Genomic DNA, 19,692 nt, shown 5'->3' on the forward strand with positions numbered 1-19,692 from the left:
TGTGGTAAATGAGTGACTTTCTGCTAAGAGCTCTGAGGAGATTTAAGCCCATTGGAGAATCAGATTATCCATCCCCATATTTACTGCAGTCCTGGTTCTCTCCAACTCTCCTTTTACATTCCCCTAACTCTCCCACAAACACACGGGTCAGTTCTGCATACATTCCCTATCCAAACCACCAGAGTAATTTGGGGCAGGTGACAGTTGGGGAGCAGAAAGTCTTCCTTTGAATCCTAAGTATCAGAGGGGTAGCTGTGTTAGTCTGGATCTGTAAAAAGTGACAAAGAGTCCTGTGGCACCTTATAGACTAACAGACGTATTGGAGCATAAGCTTTCGTAGTGAATACCCACTTCGTCGGATGCATGTAGTGGAAGTTTCCAGAGGCAGGTATAAATATGCAGGCAAGAATCAGTCTAGAGATAACGAGGTTAGTTCAATCAGGGAGGATGAGACCCTCTTCTAGCAGTGGAGGTGTGAACACCAAGAGAGGAGAAACTGCTTTTGTAGTTGGCTAGTTATTCATAGTCTTTGTTTAATCCTGAGCTGATGGTGTCAAATTTGCAAATGAACTGAAACTCAGCAGTTTCTCTTTGAAGTCTGGTCCTGAAGTTTTTTTGCTGCAGGATGGCTACCTTTAAATCTGCTATTGTGTGTCCAGGGAGATGGAAGTGTTCTCCTACAGGTTTTTGTACATTGCCATTCCTAATATCTGACTTGTGTCCATTTATCCTTTTACATAGGGACTGTCCAGTTTGGCCGATGTACATAGCAGAGGGGAATTGCTGGCACATGATGGCGTATATTACATTGGTGGATGTGCAGGTGAATGAACTGGTGATGTTGTGGCTGATCTGGTTAGGTCCTGTGATGGTGTCATTGGTGTAGATATGTGGGCAGTGTTGGCATCGAGGTTTGTTGCATGGATTGGTTCCTGAGTTAGAGTTACTATGGTGCGGTGTGTGATTGCTGGTGAGAATATGCTTAAGGTTGGCGGGTTGTCTGTGGGCTAGGGTTGGCCTGCCTCCCAAGGCCTGTGGAAGCAAGGGATCATTGTCCAGGATGGGTTGTAGATCACTGATGATGCATTGGAGAGGTTTTAGCTGAGGACTGTAGGTGATGGCCAGTGGAGTTCTGTTGGATTCTTTCTTGGGCTTGTCTTGCAGCAGGAGGCTTCTGGGTACACGTCTGGCTCTGTTGATTTGTTTCCTTATTTCCTTGTGAGGGTATTGTAGTTTTGAGAATGCCTGGCGAAGATCTTGTAGGTGTTGGTCTCTGTCTGAGGGGTTGGAGCAAATGTGGTTGTATCTCAGCGCTTGGCTTTAGATGATGGATCATGGGGTGTGTCCGGGATGGAAGCTGGAGGCATGAAGGTAGGCATAGTGGTCGGTGGGTTTTCAGTATAGGGTGGTGTTAATGTGACTGTCACTTATTTGTACCGTGGTGTCTAGGAAGGGACCTCCCATGTAGATTGGTCCAGGCTGAGGTTGATGGTGAAGTGGAAGCTGTTGAAATCATTGTGGAATTCTTCCAGAGTCTCCTTCCCATGTAATATACTCCATCATGTGCCAGCAATTCCCCTCTGCTATGTACATCGGCCAAACTGGACAGTCCCTACGTAAAAGGATAAATGGACACAAGTGAGATATTAGGAACGGCAATATATAAAAACCTGTAGGAGAACACTTCAATCTCCCTGGACACACACAGGGCCGGCTTTAGGAAGTGTGGGGCCCTATTCGAACAGTTTCGAAGGGTCCCCGACAGGGATGACTAAAAAAAAAAATACGTAAAAAAACCACGTGGGGCTTGTACTCACCGGGCTGCGCTCCTAGTCTTTGGCAGTGGGTCCTTCACTCGCTCCGGATCTTCGGTGGCACTGAAGGACCCGCCACCAAATTGCTGCCAAAGACCCGGAGCGCCGCCGGGTGAGTAAAAATTAAAAAGGCGCCTCTAGCCAGGGAAGGGATTCTCTGCCACTTGCCCTCCACTCTGGGCAGCCCTGCCACTGGGCCTGGGGCCCTCTTAGGCGCGGGGCCAATTTCGGGGGAACTGGTGGAATTGGCCTAAAGCTGGCTCTGGACACACAATAGCAGATTTAAAGGTAGCCATCCTGCAGCAAAAAAACTTCAGGACCAGACTTCAAAGAGAAACTGCTGAATTTCAGTTCATTTGCAAATTTGACACCATCAGTTTAGGATTAAACAAAGACTATGAATGGCTAGCCAACTACTAAAGCAGTTTCTCCTCCCTTGGTGTTCACACCTCAACTGCTAGAAGAGGGCCTCATCCTCCCTGATTGAACTAACCTCGTTATCTCTAGACTGATTCTTGCCTGCATATTTATACCTGCCTCTGGAAACTTCCACTACATGCATCTGATGAAGTGGGTATTCACCCATGAAAGCTTATGCTCCAATACGACTTTGAATCTTAGACTCCAAAGCTGGGGATTCAGTCTATAACGTCTTTGCAGGGAGCCTCAGCTCTGCTTATAATGACATTCTGCAATGACATCACAGGAAATAACAGCCAGTGTGACTGAGTAGCTGGGAGTTACCAATAGAAAAGGCTATAATTTAATCATCTTTTGTGGTGCTGGGTGGCTCAGGAGACTGGTAGTAGTGTCGGGCGTCTTTCACTTTTAGGATACCAGTTCAAATCCAGCACTAGTGACTGCAAGTTGATACTGTTTGATGGTGTAATAGGTGCTAGTGCAGGAGGAAAGAGAGTTTTATTGCTAAAGCACAGGGCTAACTGCTGGAATCTTCTGACTTATTCATTGACTTTGGGGGACTCCTTTAATTTCTATGTGCATCAGTTTCTCCATCTGTAATATAAGGATATTAACTAGAGCTGGATGAAAAATGAGGATTCAATGGAATCAAAATGTTCTTTGTAAATGTGTCAATTCCATTAAAACTTTTGACAGAAGCCAGACAGGGATTCCTGGCTCCTGGGACTGGCTAACTCCTTGGTTCTCATCTGGTGGGCTCTGTGCCCAAGAATCCCTGGCTTCCTGACTACCCACCCGGTGGCTTAGGGTCAGTCAGTTAGTGAGGCATTCAGGGAGCCTGTGACCTGAACAGGCCAGCAGCTTACTGGGGGGCAGCTAGGGAACCAGGCAGCCTGGAGATCCTGGGAAAAGTTTTTAAAAGGTCAAAACAAATTATTTCATTTTTTTCTCAACAAAATGTTGGAACTCCCATTCCATGAGAAATTTCAACATTTTGATTTTTTGTCCTGAGGCTAAAGATTTTTTTAAAACATTTGGAATTTCCCACTGAATGGGAATCACAGGTTCTTTCCAACCCGAATAACAACACTTATCCACCTCATGGGGCCAGGGCTGGCTCAAGCAGAGCTGGTGTCCTCAAGCTACAAGGGGACCAAAATTCAGTTTCAACCTTTGTGTCCCGGTCTTCTCTGTTATGCTAGCTAAGGAAAGCAGAAGGCACTAGAGAATGTATTCAGATCTGGTCTGTGTGTTTGTGGAGACAGGAAAAAAGTGTTAAGCAGAATGAGAGGAGATGGATAAATAGATTTAAAAGATGCCAGAAAGCATATAATAATTATAATCATACATAATTCCACAGTATAATGTAAAGCTACAAAAATGCTGGGGAAAGATACATGACAATTTTCCTCTGGATGCATGGATAGTCCTCTTGTGTAATCTTGCTGAAGATGATTTTTCTTCTTATCACAATCAGAAATTCTTATGTATGATTTTCTCTCTTCTGTACTATTATTCATCACATGACAATGAAAATCAGAAGAAGCCCCGAATGGCACATAGATAGATTTCAGAAGTTTCACATTGTGCCACCAGCGCAGAACAGTTATATACTCTGGGGAGAAAACAAAGTCTTTCCAAAATATTTGGAATTCTTGGCCAGATACTATGGTATAAAATAAGCTATTCCTTTCATAGGACTTCCTTATAACATGGTAACTCTGCTAGATGTAGCAAGAATCTCTGTGATACTCCTTATATAATCATTACAATGTTTATTTGGTTTTTCTTTTGTTTTAAAGCCTAATAGAATGAGAGGAGAGAAACCTGGGATGTGTCCCAGCAAAGGCTACAACAACAAGGAAACATCCCAACTCCTTAGGCAGATCAAAGATCGCCACAAAGCTCTGAATCAGCACAAAGCAGCTTGCATGCCATGCTATGTGCACTGGAACACAGCTGTAAAACTCATGCTAGCATTTTGACCTGTCACATGGCACCCTCTTGACTCAGGGAGGCTCCATGCAACTGCGGGCTTGGTAGAATTGTCTGAACCAGCCCAGCATGGGGCTGTTTGGGGCCTAAATTTGCAAATATTTATGACATGCTTTGATGGAGGATGCTTATAGGAGGGCATGTGCATTACAAAGGAGAGCACAAAGTGGTAGGGCCCAAACCCCAGTACACAGAAAATCACTGTGTAAGTGTAAGAATGTAATGTAAGAATGAAAAATGGCAAATCCTTTAGAACACTGGGTCTCAATGTGGAGGTCATGACCCTCAAGCAAAGGGGTTCTCAAACTGGGGGTCTGGATCCCTCAGGGGGTTGCAAGGTTATTACATGGGGGGTCACGAGCGGTCATCCTCCACACTAAACCCTGCTTTGCCTCCAGAATTTATAATGGTATTAAATATATAAAAAGGTGTTTTTAATTTATAAGGGGGGTCACACTCAGAGGCTTCCTATGTGACAGGGGTCTCCAGTACAAAAGTTTGAGAACCACTGCTCAAGCAAGTAGTGGAAAGATTGGAGTGGGTGGTCATGACCACTCTCCCTTTCTTTATGGTTAGATGAGAGGGGAGATCCTGATTTTTCTATTGCAGTATGTGAGATCTAGAGAGGCTAACATTCTTAGCCTGGGACCTGAAAAGGTAACTTTTAGATACAAAAGTAACAAAGACAAATTATGCAAAGGGAAGTATTTGGAGAAGGGAAATCCAGAGCTAAAAGATGTAACGAAGTAAGCATTCAAAAGGATCAACTTGTAGATTAGATCAGAAAATGTCGTTACAGTTAAACAGGACAAGGAAAGTTTTAAAAAAGGGTTACTCCTGATCTTCATTAAGAATTAAAACAATGATAAAAACAAGTTATGGCTGAGAGTACATATCGGTAATTTACGAGTAAAAGAACATGGCAATCACATGAATGTTATTATCCCAACTTCAAGCATTACAAACCCAGGAAATTCATAGTTAAACATAAAAGAAATGTATACATGTTAAACATATGGAAATTCAAAGCTAAGGCATCCAAACAACCTTAACTCTGCTGTGTAGTGATACCATTAAGGAGAGAGAAGGGAAAACAAAACAAAAAACCACACACACAAAACCAACTCCCCCCCCAAAAACAAACAAACAAACAAACAAACAAAAACACTACTATGTCTTTCAAATCAGTTTAATCTAATCTGAGACTACACTCTACAATGCATTAATCATAATTGAACAGTTATTGCATAATGTCACTACAGGAACCTAAAGCTGCTCTAACTTACTCCAGGGCAAGACAGCATCATCTGCACAGCCCTAAAATATAGGGCGCATAAGGGTTTCTTAAGACTCAACCTAAATCCCACTCTGACCCTGTTTCTCCTACAGAAATGGAGTTCACTGAGAATCAGGCCTTCGCAGTGGAATGGCTCAATGGATAGTAAGAGATTATTATCATTATTTCTCAGATGTGTGATTGTTTTGTATAATACTTAATGATGTCAGTATATAAACACTACCTATGAATCTACTTCAGTATTCATTTTATGCCTGAACCGGTCTTTATGTAGACAAACTGCCACTGAGTTTAGTAGTGCAGGGGCCGCCTAAGGGAATAAAGCTGATACAATTTGGGGCCAATCACACACAGATGCTCTTTGCATATGCAAATTCTGAGATTTTTTGCATGTACACATGAGTCAGAGCAAAACTAGAGTTGATGTTTTGAAAACGAGTCCCTTACCCTTTTAAAGTGTTTCAGGTTAGAATGTGTTAAGGAAAAACGTGTTAATTTAGCTGCTTTAAGTGTGGCCTGTGTGTGGAAACAGTGTCCTCTCAGGATGTCGGACATGAGTTTGGTTGTGTCAGTCCAGTTGCAGGTGGCATAATCCCTCCAGTGCAGAGTTGAAATTTGCTTTGCTCTTGCCTGGGCAGTCCCTGTCCTAGGGATAAATAGAGGACTTCAGTCTCCAGAACAGTTATCTAGAAGGAGGATGCTCAAAGGGGAGGCTTTTTGCAGCTGTGAAGTCATATTCCTAGTACTCATATGCACATGCATTCAGACAGAGTTCCTCTGAGTGACAACCATTGACTCCTTGGACTCCTTCTAAGGGCAGAGGGTGTTGTCTGGGGTTCTGTGCTTGACGTCCCCTTCTGGATCTTTTGTTTTGACCCTATCACCTGCAGCCCCATCCCTGTGTTTTCATGTTTTGTCCCCTGCTATTAGTTGTTTCCTGGGTTCCGTGGCTCCTCTGTTCACCTGAAGGGGTGGGCCCTTCATTCTCCTGGTGGGCTCTGCCCTCCATCGCTGGATTCAAACAGGCAGGAGGAGGAAAATTGATGGGAAGGCTCTCTGTGATTGTGAGGCTATATTCCTAGTGCTCATATGCACACGCATCCAGGCAGAGTTCCACTGGGCAGCATCCATTGATGCCCTTGACAATACTTTGGAGCAGTAGGACAGCATCTGGAGTCCTCTGCTCAGTGTTCTGGTTCCTCTGACACCGCTTCTGTCATTCATCCCCTTTAATTAGCTGAGCTCAGTTTCTTTGTGGCCCTTCCTCTTGTCTATGGATATGGCCAACGCTGTTTCTGTAGGGGCTCTTCTTCTCCTAACTGCGATCAAATATATTAACAACTTTCCACTTTTCCGTCTTTTTGGCACCTCCCCTCTCCTGAGGAGGTGGCTATTGCTGTTTACTGTGGTTGAGCCCCCTTCAGGTAAGCTGCCTCTTTCTTTGAGGCCAAACAGAATGACACAACCACATTGCATATTTAATGTAAACATTTATGTTACATTTAAAATGGCACCTTGACATTTGAGCTGCCTTACGTTCCATCCCTGAGCTCACACTGTCCCATGGATAACTTCAGCAGTATTGCTTTAAAAGAAAAGATGGCTGCACCAATTTGATTTTTTGTAATCCAAGTTTAGCATTGGTTTCAACCTTTAACTAACTAGAGCACAGATTTTCTCTGACTGCTAGCACTTGCGTGAGCTGAACATGATCTATGTGCACAAATACACGAGCCTTCATAACTGCAAGCCGGCCCTCTCTGCTTTTGCATGTGGATGTTAAAAGGAATCTTATCAAAGTCAGAGCTTGAGTTTGGGCATTCTGCTGTGGGTGGGACAGCCCATTTTCCACCTATTCATAAGATGCTCTGCTTTTCTTCATTGTCATCTTCTGCACAAGAAAAGAGTCCTCCCAGTTAGCATGTGCAGTGCTCGGAAGGAGCAGGACATGTCGCCTCACATCACGTATGTATATAAACAATGCAAGGAGTGCCAATTGCAGGATGGGAGGGCATAGCTGTCTTGTTTAGTCTTGTTTGAGTCAGATGAGATTCAAGATCCACCCCAAAGCCAAAAAATGCTGAGAGAGAGTCTGCTATAGTAAAACTACTTGCTTATACTTTGCTGACTGTCATATCGGGAGGAAAATGGTCCGGTGGATTTTCAAGTAAAGCTAGTTGTGTCGCTTACTGAAGGCTTAATTTGAAATGACTTTTTGTGCAGAATTATATTTAAGATCCTTGAATCTTCTGGGGTGTAAGGGTATTTAGTACTTTTGTCCTCTATTGGTTCATCAACTTGCTGTGCTACTAAAATGTACCGGGTGCCATCTGACTAACAGGGGTTTCAATGACATGTCAAAAGCACCGATTAGCACAGTGGATTATCAGCAGCAAAATGAGTTAAAATTACTTCCTTTTAGGCTGCCCGAGAGTCGAATTTCACCTTCAGTGGCAGTGGAAAGAACCACAGTTTCGTCTATGGTGCCATCAGCTAAGCCTTGATGCATATCCACCCTTTTTGCCCCTCTCCTCATGGGTGCCCCTTGGAAGGAAAAAGAAAGGAGAAGGGAAACTTTTCACTGATAATCTCAACCTGCCCCACCCCACATCCCCAAATAAACTGCATACAGTTGGATCAAATTTGCTTTCCCAAAGTGACTATCTCTATGGAGACAGGTTTCAGAGTGGTACCATGTTAGTCTGTATCAGCAAAAAGAACGAGGAGTACTTGTGGCACCTTAGAGACTAACAAATTTATTTGAACATAAGCTTTCGTGGGCTAAAGCCCACTTCATCGGGTGCAGACCTAAAAGTCACAATTCTTCAACAAAAAAACTTCAAAAACAGACTCCAACAAGAAACTGCAGAACTGGAATTAATATGCAAACTGGACACCATTAAATTAGGCTTGAATAAGGACTGGGAGTGGATGGGTCATTACACAAAGTAAAAACTATTTCCCCATGCTAATTTTCCCCCTACTGTTACTCGCACCTTCTTGTCAACTGTTAGAAATGGGCCATCCTGATTATCACTACAAAAGTTTTTTTATTCCTGCTGATAGTAGCCCACCTTAATTGATTAGTCTCGTTAGAGTTGGTATGGCAACACCCATTTTTTCATCTTCTCTGTGTATATATATATCTTCCTACTGTATTTTCCACTGCATGCATCTGATGAAGTGGGCTTTAGCCCACGAAAGCTTATGCCCAAATAAATTTGTTAATCTCTAAGGTGCTACAAGTACTCCTCATTTATCTCTATGGAGTATTTTTTTGCTCCCAATGGAAATGTACCTCCCCCTGGCACACTCCAGTGAACAGTAGGGAAATAGACCCTTGGCCAGCTCACCCCACAGAGAGCCTGCTCAATAGAAAGAGTTGTATTAATTGAAGAGGGCTTGAAAGGATTTACTCCACAGCTGAGCAAGAGAGTCCAGATGCTCTTTGAACCCAGGTACACAACAACCTACACCTCCTCTATACCCACAGCTCAAGGGAATGCATCAGCCAAGTGACAGGGAGTGCAGTGCTGTAGCAGATGTCATCATCCTGAGCCAGAATCTATTTTGGGTATTTATATGGCCCCTATTACCATAATAGCTGAGCTCCTCACAAGCTGAGATGTATTTATCCTCATACCGTCCCTCTCAGATAAAGAAGGGCTGTTCTCCTCATTGTATAGATGGACCTAAAGCACAGAGAGACTGAGATGCTTGCTCAAGGTCACACAGCCCAGAGCAGGGAACTGAACCCCGGCCTCTCATGTACCAGGTTAGTGCCCTAACCACAAGGCTATTCTTCCTCTTTCCTATGTATATTGTGGCATCCTAACATTTTCCAAAGGTTCCCCCGCTCCTTCTCCCAGTGTTTTCCCATAATGGCCTAATCATTGGACTAGCCTTCCTCTCAGTAAGCTACCTAATCTTTTTTGACTGTGAGATCTTTGACGCAGTGAGTTTTTCTCCCATTCCTAGACAGAAAACGATGGTTGAGAGTACATATCTGTAACTGAAGGGTAAAAAAACCAGACAAACAAACTAACCATTCCAGGGATGTTGTAGTTATCTCAAAAATCAAGAATTATAAACCCAGAGTTAAAGTTACACTTAAATCTAAATATGTTAAAGTAAGAAATGCACAGTTAAGGCCTCCAAACAGCCTTAACTCTGCCATGCAGTGATCCCATGCACTAACCATACAATTATGATTAAGGCATTTTAGTTTGTGGTCCGAGATTAGATTAAACTGATTTTAATAGTCTTGTGCATAGGCTGTATAAGGAGAAATTAGATGCACAAGATTTCAATTAAATTTAACTATATGGAAAGTTTGAAGTGTCTGCATTATTCACTTGTTAAGACCATTCAGAAAAAAAATCAAAAAACAATAAACAATAAAAACACAGCCCACAACCAAAACCCTGAAACAGGCACTACATTTCTTAAAGTGCCCAGTTTTTAATTAATTACAATTCAGACTAATTAATAGAATTGCTTGTAAAATCTCAGAAAATCCATTCTGTACTCAGAAATAAATGCTGTAGATTTGTGGAGGAGATGCTGTATTTTTCACATAAAACAAAGGTTGAATCTCTTCTTTAAGTGCAAACCAGAAACTAACCTTAACTATGGACCAGATCTTCCATAATGTTCAGTACAGCTACAGCACCAAGCCCAATGCTGGTACTCAATAAGAATAATTCCTTGCAGCAGCTTAGAAATGAAATTGGGGCAAGGAAGCAGCTTCTTAAAATATAAGGCGGGTTATTGGAAACTATTCAGCTATTTTACAGACTCCGTGCAGAGCTGTGGCCTTGAAAGTGACAACCCAAAGGCATTATGAGCGTGATGCCAGAGCAAGCACTCCTCCCATGCTGCCCAAACAAAAAAAGCTTATGAGGTGCGTGCATAAAATTTGATATTACAGTAACTGTGTCACAATCAGAGATCAAATTGAGAGGAGAAGCAAAACAGGCAAAGGATTTCACAAGCGCTATGTTCCTCACACTTAGAAGTTTTGTACTAGAAGATTAATTCTTTCCTGGATCATATAAATTTACCACAGCTTGGAGATGCTGAGAGGTCCGCACTGCAGACTTCCACCTATCCCCATTTCAGAGGAAACCGTAAACCCCAAGAAAGTATTTGCCCCAATTTTCAAAGAAAATGTTAGAAAAAGTTTGCTCCAATTTTGCCTTAGCTCTTTCTTTGGTTTTTGCTGTATTTAGTGCCATTGAAAGGGGCCAGCTTTACACCCCTAGAGACCATCCCTAGAAGATACATACATAGACCTCCATTACCTTACAATATTTAATGTCACCACACCCCTGTGAGGTAGAGCAGTGCTATTATCCCCACCTGAACTGTGGCCCAGAGAGACTAAGTGAGTTACACAGGAAGTCCGTGGTGGAGCCACAAATTGAACGCGGGTCTCCCAAACTAGCACCCTAACTGCTGGACTCCACTGAACAGATACATAACACAGGCAGTGACAGTGCAAGTTTTCCATGAATATAGCCCCTTAACATGTTCCAGCCCCAAGCTGGAGGGACCTTCACCAAAGGTGGAAGAATGACTGTTTAGTCTCTTGCGTTAGTTAGTGCTTGGGTCCTTTGCTGAAACAGTCATTAATGGAGCCATTTGTGATGTGTACATGAGGAAGAAGCTGTATGGAGTGCACTAACACATTTCACACAGGCCACCCACCAGCCTGCAGAAGGTGATGACTTTCAGTCATCACCGACCTGAACTGAATTAGAACCAGAGCTCTAGAAGTGAAAAGTATTATACCTAGTTACCTCAGCTAGCCACACCTAGTTGACTTGTTATTTCCTTCAGTCTATATCTCTCATTGCCCAAAACCATAGCTCAGGTTATTACTATGTAGATCTAGTAAGGCTGAGCAATGGGTTATATGACCTCATATAATCCCTAATGAAGACAGAATTAGATCTGTGAAGATACTTTAATAAATAATTGAGTTTGTGGGCCAACTTTCAGCTGCTGAATACAGGCATAATGGGAAATTTATAAGTAGGCTGCTCTTGCTCCTTGGAATGTCCTGGAAAGCCATTCCCAGACCCCATATGGACGTGAACAAATGTAGTAGAGACCATCTCAAAAATAATGAATTCCATGTTTTAACGTAAGACCCTGGGTGAAATCCTGGCCCTACTGAAGCCCAGGGGAGTTTTGCCATTGACTTAATGGGATCAGAACATAAGAATGGCAACACTGGGTCAGACCAATGGTCCATCTAGCCCGGGGTGGGCATACTATGGCCTGTAGGCCACATCTGGCCCTTCAGATGTTTTAATCCAGCCCTCAAGCTCCTGCCCGGGAGTGGGGTCTGGGACTTGCACCACTCCAGTACTCCCGCCAGGGAGTGGGGTTGGGGGCTTGCCCTGCTCCGCCTGTGCCATGGCTCTGCATGGCTCCCGGAAGCAGTGGCATGTCCCCGCTCTGGCTCCTACATGCAGGGGCAGCCAAGGAGCTCTACATGCTGCTCCTGCTCCAAGTACCACCCCCGCAGCTCCTATTGGCCAGGAACCATGGTCAACGGGAGCTGCCGGAGCAATGCCTGCAGACGGGGCAGGGTGCTGAGCTGCCTGGCTGCGCCTCCACATAGGAGCTGGAGGAGGGACATGCCGCTGCTTCCAGGAGCTCCTTGAGGTAAGCGCTGCCTGGCGCCTGCACCCCTGAGCCTCCTGCCGTGCTCCAATCCCCTGCCCCAGCCTTGATGCCCCTCCTGCCCTCCAAACCCCTCGATCCCAGCCCAAAGCACCCTCCTGCACCTCCAACCCCTCATCCCTAGCCCCACTCCAGAGCCCACACCACCAGACGGAGCCCTCACCCCCACCCACCGCACCTCAACCCCCAATTTTGTGAGCATTCATGGCCCGCCATACAATTTCCATAACCAGATGTGGCCCTTGGGCCAAAAAGTTTGCCCACCCCTGATCTAGCCCAATATCCTGTTTCCTAACAGTGGCCAATGCCGGATGCTTCAGAGGAAACGAATAGAACAGGGAAATTTTCGAGTGATCCATTCCATCGTCCACCCCTAGCTTCTGGCAGTTGTAGGTTTAGGGACAACCAGAACATGAGGTGGCATCACTGACCATCTTGGCTAATGGCCATTTATGGCCCTATTCTCCATGAACTTATCTAATTTTTCTTTTGAACCCACTTATACTTATGGCCTTCACAACATCTCCTGGCAATGAGTTCCACAATTTGACTGTGCATTTTGTGAAGAAGTACTTTTTGGTCTTTTTTTTTTTTAATGAAAACTTTCATCCAGTTCTTTAGTTTCCTCCTTGCTGAAGGTGGCTTTGTTTGGCCCGTGGCCTTTGAAAGTGATTGCTCTGTTCCAAACAAGACAGCCAGCTGCCAGTGTCGTGTCCCTGTCCGACACCTGATTATGTTCACAGACAGCTGTGTCTGGCTCTAAAGCAAGTTCAGATGCAGCTGTTTCCACCTGCCCCAAGCCACCATCCAACCCAGTGCAAAGTGGCCCCTCTGCTGACAGTCTGACCAGAGGGCAAGGAGTGACATGGTAGAGGTGGTTCTCCTGCTCAGGATGGAAGCCCCGTTCCAGAGCCTCTGCCTACCCTGCTGCTCCCTGGTTCTGCCTGTTCTGGGGCCATGCAATGCTTCATTCACCAGCACAGCACAGCCCACGATCCAGCTCAGACTAAGGGATTGGTGACTGTTCTTTGTCAATGCTTTATGGGGGGTTGGCTGTCAATAGCCAGGATCTTGCAGGCAGTGGCTAATGACCACTTAGCTTAGAAGTAAGCTTAGGTGTTTGTTTCCTGCTCATGTTAAGCTTTTTAGTCTCCGAAGGTTATGCCACTTCAGGAGTTGCAGCTTCTGTAGGGTCCGGGGGAAATTAAAGTTATGCTGGATATATGAACAGGGTTAAAAGATTTAGAACATAAGACAGACCATTTTGGGTTAGACCAATGGTCCATCTAGCCCGGTGTCCTGTCTTCTGCCAGTGGCCAGTGCCAGATGCTTCAGAAGGAAAGAACAGAACAGGCAATTATCAAGTGATCCATCCCCTGTTGTCCACTCCCAGCTTCTGCCAGTCAGATGTTTAGGGACACCCAGAGCATGGGGTTGCTTCCCTGACCATCTTGGCTAATAGCCATTAATGAACCTGTCCTCTATGAACTGATCTAATGCTTTTTTGAACCCATTTATACTTTTGGCTTTCACAACATCCCTGGGCAAAGAGTTCTGCAGGTTGACTGCGTATTGTGTGATGCGGTACTTCCTTATGTTTGTTGTAAACCTACTGCCTCTTAATTTTACTGGGTGATCCCTGATTCTTGTGTTCTGTGAAAGGGTAGATAACACTTCCCCATTCACTTTCTCCACACCATACACAATTTTATAGACCTCTATTATAACCCCCCTTAGTTGTCTCTTTTCTAAGCTGAAAAGTCCCAGTCTTTTTAATCTCGCCTCTTATGGAGCTATTCCATACCCCTAATCATTTTGTTGCCCTTCTCTGTGCCTAGGGTGACCAGATGTCCCAATTTTATAGGGACAGTCCTGACTTTGGGGTCTTTTTCTTATATAGGCTCCTATTACCCTCCACCCCCTGGTCCTGATTTTTCACATTTGCTGTCTGGTCACCCTATCTGTACCTTTTCCAATTCTAATTTAAATTTTTTTTTTGAGATGGGGTAAGCAGAACTGCATGAAGTATTCAAGGTGTGGGTGTACCATGGGTTTATATGGTGTCATTATGATAGTTTATGTCTTATTATCTATCCCTTTCCTAATGATTCCCAACATTCTGGTCGCTTTTTTTACTTCCACTGCACATTGAGCAAATGTTTTCAGAGAACTTTCCACAATGACTCCAAGATCTCTTTCTTGAGTGGTAACAGCTAATTTAGACCCTCATTTCAAAAGAGGCCTGTGCTCTGTATACATAGGGTGCATGGATTTGCAAATTTATGCTTACCAAGAGCTACTTTAAAATGATGTATTGTAAACAGAAATAGCAGCAACTCTTTTCATTCAATGATGGAAAACATTCTGAACTCATCTGGACTGAGGAGAATGGGAAAAATAGGCCAGATTCTGCACTGTACCCACAGTGCAGCCTTGGGGAGGAAGGTGCACACCCTCTGCCCATCCAGGACTCACATATGTCCCCTTCTGCCCCGGCACACCCTTATGATGGGGAATACGAGGTGGCAGCATGGGGATGCATTTTGCCAGCCCTATACTGCCTCTGCTCTAGACAATTCCCTGGGGGGGCCACTCTTCCTGCTTTATGGCTACTGAAGGAGTGTAAAGGGGTGATAGGAGAGACCAAAACCTGTCCAAGTTACTCTCTGATATTTGCTTGATGTGGTCCCCAGATTGCTCTGACACATGGCTACCCCTTTAGCAATTGTTGAATCTTGTTACACTCATTAAATCGGACATCCTAAACAGTTATGTTTTTGCAGCCCAATGCCTTATTCTCTATGGATTGGATTTATAGGCCTTGATTTTGTTTAGGTGTATTAACAACACAGCTCAAAAAAACAGTGTAAACACAGAACCTGCTCCTACTCCCTATCTTGTTGGAACCAGTGGGTGTCATTCTAGATGTCTCCCAGAGCAAGTGGCTCCTTCATTTTTAAGGATGTACAAGTGTCAGAGGTTTTTAAACTTTGGAATGTTGCATTGCAAAATTCATTAGGGGAGGAGAGCTGGTTGCTGGGATTCTGTAAACAGGGGAAATCCCTTATTTATTAGCGCTATACACCAGGGAATCCAATTTCTCTCCATTTAAATGTCTTAAGGGGAAAGGTCTTCCCTCCTCCCACCCAGCACAATTGAGTTGACAATGTGAAATTGAGACACAGGCTTGTGAATAGCAACTTCGCTCTCTCGCTCGCTGGCTCTCACACACTCCCCCGCTCTCATTCTTGTCTCTCCTGCTTTCTTCCTGGGCATCCCCCACCCTTGCATTGTCTGACATTCTCATACTGTCACACTGGAAAGGGAAGGAAGAAATCAGAACACATCCCCACATATATACCTTGGCTGTGAATCATGGGCACAGAATTAGATCATTCTATACAAAGCCAAACTGCTCTGTGAATTCAGTTTCAAGGTTTATTTTGAAGCTATGAACTGATTCAGTCAGAGCTTGATCCAAAGCCCTGAAGCATGGAGGGGATAATTCACTAGGAGAGGGGAGCTGGAGTTTGGGGATTTACAAGATCTGTGCTCATTTCCCAGTGTGGCCACACTTCTTGTGTGATCTTGGGCAGCTCACGCCATCTCTCTATGCCCCATTTCCTCATCTGTAAAATGGGGATAATAATCCTTCCTTTCTCCTACCCACCCTGTCTGTCTTGCCTATTTAGCCTGTGAGCTCTTCAGGGCAGAAGTGTTTTTCTTACTACGAATGTGCATGGTGCTTAGCACAATGGGACTGGGACTGTCAATAGAGGGTCTCTAGACATTACTGTAATGCAAATATTAATAATAATAGCTGGCTGTGGGAGAATCATCATCCAGTGCACAGAGCTGGCTGCCAATGTAGAGGGCAAGGTGATAGGAAAGAGGAAGTGGAAGGTTTCCTTGTCCCCTGGTGATGCCAGCTACAGTGTCAGCCCCCTATAGCCATTGGCAGCGATGCGTGTTAGAGGTGACCTCAGCACCTGGGTGGGACCTCAGCACAACAGGGACATGGCTCAAGCTACCTTTTTATCCCCTGGCCGCCTAGAGAGTTGCACTGTGTTTTTTGTCAACTGATGAGAATTTGGACCACGGTGTCCAAGTATTCAACAAAGGGACAGGAAAGAAAGGTACAGGACAGGCTGGGCTGTAAACTGCTTTGCAGATGAAGTGATACAAAACTCTGCTCCATATTACAGCTGATGATTCCACACACTCATTCTTAGATCCATCTAAAGCCTCACCTTTTAACATTGCCTTTTTCCTTTGTTCTGCAGCACGGCTGTGTGAATAGCACGTGTTGACACCTCCCCCCCAATATTACCTCTTCAGCACTATTCCAACACTCATGAGCACCTCATCTCACACACCCGGGGAAGGTTGCTAAAAGACATCAATGTACTTACCTGCCACACCTCTGCCAAAACCCAGGCACTGGAAAATGAATAGTCAAGGACATCATAGGCCAGATCCTCAGCTGTGGCCTAGGAACGTATAGCCCCGACTATGGAGGCCACCTTAAAACTGCCCTGATCCAGGATTGACTGCATGCTGGGCAAATCTCCAGTGTAAATTAAGAGTAGCTGGAGGGCTGCTTAAACTTGCACAAGTTGCCAACATTTCCAAGGGGCTCCTATGCCAGCCAGCGCTCACTGAGGCTCCTGGTAATCTCAGCCACACCCCATTTTCACCAGCTACACTTCCTTCTAGAACAGCTGCTGGGAGTGGAGGGGTGGCATAGGAACCATTATGCTGGCCCTGGACCACTGGGTGGGGGGGGGTGTCTGATCCTCCTGTGCTTGGTTATGGTCCAACCCTATTCTTATTGAAGTCAATATCAAAAGAATTCCTACTATCATTAATGCGGGATTTAGAATTGGGCCCAAAACAGCCATTTGAAATGACTAGAACATGATTAGACCCAAAATTATTTTAAAAATATTAACTTTCCTGAAATTCAGCCTGTTTGCTTCAAATGTAGCCAGTGCAGGAATTTTCAAGAAGATTCCCTTTATGTTCACAGCACACAGACAGAGAAGTTAGATAAAAATCCTAAAATATGCTTGGTGGAAGGTTGCAATGTAGCACTACTTTATTTGTTACAATCCAGAACCCTGACACATAAGAATAAAAAACAGAGAGCGAGAAAACAGACTGCTCCCTAAGGTAGCAAAGCACAACTCACCCCCACCTTGCTTTAAACGGGCTCTTTCCAGACTGATTGCAGAGGACTTGGCTCAGATGTTTCCTTCAGAGCCCCCTAGCTTGCAAGCAGGACCAGGAAATCCCTTAGGATTTAAAGTGAGAGCTTGTTGGTAATCCTTAGCCATATTTTCTAAGCTATGTTACAGGATAGAGTACAATAGAAGAAGTCTAACTAGTGCCCTGTACAATGATCAAAGCACCTCTTCTCCTAGGTGTCACATTTCTTTAGCAGTCCAGTCCAGCATCTTATTAGCACTGCATTTGCAGGCTGCTATTCCCTCTTTTTAAGTCATTTGCTTCTAGACACTCATTATCCTGCACTCACTGAACAACAGTATATCCTGTCCATTAACTCTGGCAGTTAGACAATCATAAACCACCCCAAGATCACTGCATCATTATTTAGTTCCTCACTGCTTCCTCAGCCTCATCTTGCAAATGGTTCTTTTAATCCTTTGGTGCCACTTGCTAGGGTTCTGCTGTGGCTTTTAGCCATAGCCCTGTGCTGATGCTGGGAAAGGGCTGCACTGGGAGCTATTATACCTCAGGAGCACAACGCGGATCAGGTCTCGCAGGGACCATGCTCCCTCCCATGCACAGTTGGCTGGATCTGTTGGAGGAGTAGGAGGACAGTGGGGTAATTACCCCGCCTGCTCTCTCCCCTCTTTGACATGGCTTCTGAGCCAGGTGGTGCTATGACGGAGCAGTCTCTGTGCTCAGAATAGTGCAGGGACTGCGACTGGGGCTGGCCCTTACAAAGGGAGAGGCTTCTTGCACCCTTCTCCACCATTGTGCACCCATCCAAGGGTCAGATACACCCAATCCAGGATGTCAGATTTACCCACAACTCGGCACCCTCAACATCAGTGACACTTTGGTCAAGCGCTTTGTGAAAATGGAAACTGACTTGATTCACCTTCACCCCCTTTTCTGGGCTGTCAGGCTTTTGCTGTGTAAACTGCAGCTCTCTGTATAGACTCCAAAGTCCCTACTTGCTCATGCAATGGACTACTGACTGCCTCACACTGCTCTTCCTTTATGTGATCATCATCCTTGAACCAGTATCCTGAAACAATTGTCTCCTCTTCTCCAGCCCGTTGGTAGAGTAGAACATATCTGTAGGATTCAGACACTGTGGTGATGGGAACCAGTAAAAGAATTTAGATAGAGAAAGGGTAGAAGACAGAAAGGGACTTATCTAGTTTCTGAAAGAGGTAGCAATTTGGGGAATAATGCTGGAGCCCCTATGAAAGTAAGGAAAGCATCTTCCTTCTCTCCATTTCTTCTCCCTTTCTACTGAGGAGTAACTGGATGGCTCAGAGGACTGCAAATAAGAAGTGAAGACTTTATCTCTATTAGCAGTTTAAATCTGAGCCACGCTGGTAGTGTCTGAAAGGTGTTACCATCTGATAGCTATCCAGAAACTTATGTGAAATGATTTGATGAACTTTGGCTATTTCTTTGTGTGCAGGTGACCACATCATAAAAGCCACCATCACAGCTCTGTTTAGCACCATTACTGGCCGCGTTAACAAAGAAGTGAAGGCTGAAAGAAGAATGGAGGGTGAACTAATCTTTTACCTAGAAGCAATGCCTCCAGAGAAGAGCTGATGCCTGAGAGTGAGACAACATGGTGCAAAGATTGCACTGCCTGAACTTCGCATAGGCCTTGGCTACACTTACCCGGTAGTTCGACGGCTGGAAATCGAACTTCTGGGTTCGACTTATCGCGTCTAGTCTGGACGTGATAAGTCGAACCCGGAAGTGCTCGCCGTCGACTGCGGTACTCCAGCTCGCCGAGAGGAGTACCGCGGAGTCGACGGGGGAGCCTGCCTGCCGAGTGTGGACCAAGGTAAGTTCGAACTAATTCGAACTAAGGTACTTCGAACTTCAGCTACGTTATTCACGTAGCTGAAGTTGCGTACCTTTGTTCGAATTAGGGGGGTAGTGTAGACCAAGCCATAGATAAAAATATTTGCCACCGATATAGTTATCTAAGCACATTCCAAGGGAAAATAAGAACAATTATCCCCATTTTACAGATGTAGAAACTGACTTACCCAAAGTCACACAGCAAATTAATGATGAAGGAACTGGAATGAGAACCCAAGTCCCCTGGCTGCCATCCAAACGTCTTATCCAACAGACACCTCAGTCTCCAGGGCTGCCAGGATGGAAAATTCACTGAAAATTTTAAAAGGAACAAAAATCAATGTGTTATTGAATCCATTTTGAAAAAGCCCCAAATCCAGCAGTGCTCCA

The sequence above is a fragment of the Chrysemys picta genome, chromosome 8, assembly GCF_011386835.1.
Source record: "Chrysemys picta bellii isolate R12L10 chromosome 8, ASM1138683v2, whole genome shotgun sequence".
NCBI classification, from domain to species: domain Eukaryota; kingdom Metazoa; phylum Chordata; order Testudines; family Emydidae; genus Chrysemys; species Chrysemys picta.